At 37.3% G+C, this 6,238-nt stretch overlaps 1 protein-coding gene across 2 annotated transcripts in view; it reads left to right on the forward strand.

The window, feature by feature from the left end:
- Window positions 1-1,728: 1,728 nt before the first annotated feature.
- The window catches only part of LOC138000899 (uncharacterized), a 9,558-nt gene continuing 5,048 nt past the window's right edge, over window positions 1,729-6,238 (forward strand). Inside the window, exons 1-4 of one of the 2 annotated variants that reach the window (XM_068847571.1) lie at window positions 1,729-1,891; window positions 4,105-4,157; window positions 5,413-5,531; window positions 6,184-6,238. The exon at window positions 6,184-6,238 is cut by the window's right edge and continues 126 nt beyond it. The gene's annotated coding sequence lies outside the window, so the exon portion shown is untranslated. Of the gene's footprint in view, window positions 1,892-4,104; window positions 4,158-5,412; window positions 5,662-6,183 lie in introns of both variants that reach the window. The other variant, XM_068847569.1, reaches the window with a different exon arrangement.

Here is a 6,238-nt window from a genome sequence, read left to right on the forward strand (position 1 = left end):
TCCGGAGTGGACAGTGATAGGGACAAAAGCCACTGACAGTAAGCACTTGCACAGCTATCAAAATATTAAGTGACTACACTTCACTTAACCAAACACACTGTGATTACTGATTACATTTACTCGGATAAACACAGTAAGCGCTCATTACAAACGCTTGCGCAGCACTTACCGAAGCAGGTGAGATTTTTTCATTTCAATAGGACATTGTTTCGAGACTTTATGGTCGCTTGCACAGCACTTACCGAAGGAGGTGAGATTTTTTCACTTTCAATAGGACATTGTTTCAAGACTTTAATTAAAGTTAACACCAACAATATCTTCCAATCACGAAGCTGCGATTTCGATCCGTCTTGATCGGGCGTTGCGGTATAAAAGCGCTGTGATTTTTGTTCAATCCATTCCACTAACCTTCTCAGAATAGTCTTGATCGCGACCGCTCTTATTGGATATGAACAGCTATTATTGTTTATTTTGCGCTGAAGAAGTAACCTCAAGACAAGAAGCACTCCTATGTGATGGTTGCGACAGATGGCAAGGGAACAGTAAAGAGAGGTAGTGAGATCAGGTCTAGAGGTTATTTGGCGATGCCTGTCTTGCAGAGCCAGTTCAACCCCAATTCCTGAAAGTACAAGACTCAGCTATGACGATATGGACGCCTTCGACATTCCGGCGTCATTTGAGATAGACAATGAACAAACAGGGACAAACAGGTATGGGTACTTTTTCAATTTGCAAATTAGCCGTGTGCCACAATTACGCAATGGAGTTTGATTATATATTGTTTTAGTGCGCTAAGAATGTTCAGTTCTTGTTTGTAGGCGAGTTACGCTTTTAGAGAACTACTGTTTCGTCAAATTTTCACGAAATTCTAACACGGGGTTCCTTAGAAAACATTTCATTTCCATTGAAAGAACCAGTCACAAATTTTTGGTCAAATGATCGATAGTATTTGCTACAACCCTAGCCCGTGCTTAATAGCATCACCAACAGAATCTGTAAAGCACACGCTAAATGCAAATAAATTTTGGTGTTTACAAATTGACATTATTAACAAAGTTTACAGAGCAACAGCAGCAACTAAAATAAAACTTAAATAAATAGTAAACAAATAAGTGAATAGACAGAACAAAAAGGATTCGCAAGCTGTATTGATAGAAATTACATGATTGTTACAAATTTATAAGCTTTTGATTATTTCAAGAATTGAAGAAGGCATAAGGTAAGCATTTTCTTCTTGATTTTCGAACACAAAAACGGGTCTCCTCACCATTCTCCTCGCAGCTCCCCTACCAAAATTTTCCCTCGCCGGTAAACAATCCAACAAGGCTTGTATCGGTTATTGATTTGCCTCGCGGGCAAACAATCAGGTAACACTTGCATCGGTTATTTATTTATTCATTTGTCAGTGTGTAGGCGAATCGACGTTACTTATGTAGGCGAATCGACTTTACGTGTGTTGGTAAATCGACTTCAGTGTAGGCGAATCGAATGTCCTTGCCTGACAAATTGTTGATGAAGGTTCCAAAAAGTCGAATGCTAAATCGTAATTTTATGCGACAATCAGACATAAAATCAAATATTACCTGCTTTTAGTTAAGGCTTACCTTCTTAAGTTGAGTTATTATCCGTATTCCTTGCTTTGGATCCGCATAAGGAGTAAAGCAACTTCGAATGACAAGCCCGCGAAAGAGACTGCTGACCACAAACTGAAGGGTTCGAGTACTGGCTACATGTATCAGCCGTAAAAATGATACCCATCGTACCAGCTGTAAGCCGATCATCGTATACTATAGTACCACTTGTTTCTCATTTGTATAGAATTCAGGGAATGCTGTTATAAGTACATTCTGTTTTGCCTCGATTGTGTTAAATAGCAATCTTGTATAGCAAGGTAAGCTCATTTTTTAAGCTCAAGTGAGATAGATTAGGGTAAAGCATAAGCTACTTTCGCCGTCGGCGGGTGTATGGGCCGCTAAGTATTTCGATCAACATGTCGATCTCTTCCTTACTTGTTCGGCGACGTACTTGCTGGGATTTCTTTTGAAGTCCATTCTTTATGTTGTTCCACTTCCACGCTACTAAGGGGAAATCAAGGCTCAAGTCAGTGTAAGGTATCATAAAGAAGATGTAGTAATACCAAGACAACATTGCCTATAAGTTGTGATGCTGTAGGGGATTCTTGCGGCACCTGTGGAGGCACCAGTGTAGTGGTCGGTGAAACTCAGGATCACCCAGCAACGGCTGATGATCAAGGTGACGGTTCTTTTTGCTCCGATTTACATATGGGGAGTGAAGGTGAAGAGGAAGGGGACACTGTTCATTTGCAAAGACTTCGTAGAGCTGAAGAGGCTTAATCAAAGGTGCGGCAGGTACAAAATACAGGTCACAGGACACAGGTCACAGGTCACAGGTCAAAGGTCAAAGGTCACATGTCATTATTTAACCTATACAGAAAGTATCCTAAACATTTTAGGCCTAATTAGGCCTAATTAGGCCTAAAGAAAAGTACCCTAAACAAAAATAAAAGCTAATTTTAGGCCTAAGGAAAAATTTTTAGAACTAAGGTTAGCTTTTATGAATGTTTAGGATACTTTCTTTATAGGTAAAACAATGACCTGTGACCTGTGACCTGTGACCTGTGACCTGTGCCCTGAGACCTGCGTTTTGTACCTGCCAGTCAAAGGTGCGGGAGACCGCACTACTTACCACCCTCGAAATTGAAGGATCGTTCTTGGAATCACGTTTTTTCTGTGCTTGTGCTGCTACTTGTCGCTGCCTTGATTGTGGTCCCTCAATCTCAATGAGCTTATGCAGTCTTGTGCAGTAGAAAAACACAAGAGACTTCATATATTCCATCATGTCGAAATTTTAGAGGTGAGAAATTGCATTATTATACGTCGTAAGTAGTACGTATATGCTTGAACACATGTACGAACTCAGGCTTCCTCTTTGATATGCTGTGCACACTAATATTTCCTTCTTTACTTAGACAATGTATGAACCAGTTAAGTCCTTTAATATTCTGGTCGGAGTATTACAGACTGCTCTAAATGTAAAGTAATTTATTATTGCTTTTAAAATTGCCAAAAATAATGAAAGTGCTGATTAATAGTGTATTAAGGGTGCAGAAATGAAGATGCATGTTGGGGAGCTCAGGGTATTGTTCCACTATACGTTTGTTGTAGGAGGAAAATTTGTTATTATGGTCTCACACATGTATGTCCCAGGTTTCTCAAAGGCCATTCTGATCCTCCTTTCTCCTCGACTTCAGAGATCTCCAGTTAAAGAAGGCATTGTCCAACCTATGCTTTCAAAATGCACAAGTTACCTATTGGGCTGCTGCTTCTATTGATTCATCTGTAATCTCCTTGTTGTTTGTTCTCAGTTCTGTCTTCTATAGTGGAAGTACTGTATCCAACAATAATATTGGTCTCAGGCATGAAAGCTAAGCTCTATCTTTGGTTGTGGCTGAAAAAGTGCAAAGACTGTGTAGTAAAGAGCTCACAGTCTTGTTTGCGTTAGTGATGTTATTCTTTACATATTCATGCCGGCGTAATCATGCAAAAGATAGATGCCAATATACATGTTAATATCGTCAGCTTCCTAGACCTGGTCATGAAGTTTTTAATCAACGAGAACCAACTCAAAGTGGGTGGTAGTGATCTGAATGAAATAAAATAATATGAACCCTTGATAGTAACCCCTGCATGTAATTGTCCATTCTCACTTAGTTGAAGACGAGTTTTCTTTGTGACTGATGTAAACAGCCATCAATCAATAATTTCTTACAATGAAATGTCCTACTCATGTAATTATTAACTGGCCCTACAGTACCACTGGTCAGTTAATTTTTAAATGATAATACCCAGGGACTACAAACTATATGCTCTATTAGCGGGTCAGTCTCCTACTGGATTTTTCTTATTAACTAAAGCACCATTTGAATATTTAGGGTCAATTGATTTTGTGCTTTGAGTAATAAATATCATTATCGTAAGTGAGCTGGCTTAGTTCTGTGATAACTAATGTAAAGTCAACTCACTTTTTTTATACTTGACTCAAGTGCATTATTTTTTTTTACCTTTTGTTATTAAATTTCTGCAGAATCAACGCAAGTTATACCCAGTGTGATAATTGACAGTTTTAAAGAAATTCAGGTAATTTGTAAATATCAAGACATGAGCATGATTGCAAGATTTACTTAGTGTTAATTTATTGAACATGCATTTACCTGTATATGCCATAACAGTAACTTCTTGTATATTGTACAGCCGGTATTTCTCAGCTTTTGGCCTTCTTTAGGGGCAATATTTAGAAAATTGTAGAAGTTTAAAGGTGTATTTCAGTCCATACTGCACACTCTCTGTTTTGGTTTCATGCAAGAATTATAATCTGCAACTACCTACATGTATGTGACATAACTTTAAAATGTGCATTGCATTAATGGCTGTTGGTGTGGATGCCTGAAGCTCGTTGTTACTGATAAGAATAGTTTATTACTCCTATTGCACAGTTTCCATAAGAATGTTCAATTGTGCACTACATTAAATTGTCTATAACTAATAAAAATAAATTTACATAGATAAGAACAATAGAGTAAAATGCAATAAACATTTTAAAAAGCGTACATGTAATTATCTGTACAAACTAAAATTGAAATATATTTACAGTAGCTAGAAAAAGCCAACTTAAAAAAGTTGCGTGCTCTTCAAAAGCCTTTTAAAACCCTCAACAGTACTACAGCTGTACTACCAGCCATTCGTATGTTGGATGGTACTGTAACTCATTCCATAGTTTAGGCACATGAAGCTGGGAAAGCAAGATCCTCAAGAGTTGCTAATGATCAAAAATTATTTATTATGAATCTTCCCACATTGTTTGGATGAATTAGTTGATTAGTTTACAATCTTCAAGTCTGATCAAAAGTAGAGAATCATCATAGGAATTTGCAAATTATGTAACCTGATTGTTGTTGCAAAATCTAGAAATCAAAGGATTTAGGTGTTATTATAATATTAGGGCAACCCTACAACCCGGAATCCGGAATCACAGGTCATTGTTTTACCAATACAGAGAGTAGAAATTATCCTAAACATTCATAAAAGCTAACCTTAGGCCTAATTAGGCCAAAACAAATGTTTTAAGGCCTAAGGTTAGCTTTTATGAACATTTAGGATAGTTTTTACTCTCTGTATTGGTAAAACAATGACCTGTGATTCTGGATTCTGGATTCTGGATTCCCGGTTTTAGGTTGCCCATTATATTACTTTTAAATGGTTATTGAAAGTCAATTTTTAATTAAAAACATGCCATTAAGTAAAATGTAAATTAGATGCACAACTGAGGAGTAAGTCTGATGCTTGTTACTATCCTTCTCAATTAATGTTTCTTTGGCTGATGTTCACATTGCAGAATGAATTCCTCGATCCAACTTGAAGATAGTCATCACCATTATTGTTGGGAGTTACAAGTTTAATTGGCAGTCGTTGACCCAGTTAGCTTGTTTTAATTATCATTGCTACGGACATGTGGTGAGTTCCTAGCTGGAAATGCCATTCGATCAAGGTCTTGGTATTTAGCTTTAAGTGAGACAGCCATATTTGGTAGAGCTTGCCATCATGAATTCCCCAAGAGGTGCATCAATATGAAGCATGGTGAAAGGTGAGCAAATGCAGTGCCAATGAGTTGTATACACAATGTGTTATGTAAATGTATTTGAATAGCACATCTGGTTTCTTGTTATCTTTTTGACAAATGAACCAAAAATGTGGACAAAATTTCAACTATGCACGCATCATGTAGTTTCCATTCTTTAGTGAATTACATGTACTAAGGTGTTTGTGGACCATGATTTTTGCTGAGAATTACGGCTTAAATGCTCAATTATAACTATTTTGTTGTTGTCAGACATGTTTTGCACATTCTTTTATGCTATCCAGACTTGCATATCCAGTGTGGTTCTCAACTATCTCTTTGATAACATCATACTTATGTATTTTAACTTATTATACAGTACACGGTTATTTTGCTACGGTTTATAGTTATTTTTATAGTTATTTTGTTACAGAGATGAAGGGCATGAGACAGACACTTTTTCGGTTTTTAAAGTATTATTGAACTATATGCTAAACCTAAGTATACATGTATGAAGCTCAGTTGGTTGTTGTACTAAATATCTTTCAGATAAAATTGAGTCCTCGGAGGGTCCCTGGCTTCGGGCTTGCTGATGGTGAGGTGC

Source organism: Montipora foliosa, chromosome 4, assembly GCF_036669935.1.
Source record: "Montipora foliosa isolate CH-2021 chromosome 4, ASM3666993v2, whole genome shotgun sequence".
Classification (NCBI taxonomy): Eukaryota; Metazoa; Cnidaria; class Anthozoa; order Scleractinia; family Acroporidae; genus Montipora; species Montipora foliosa.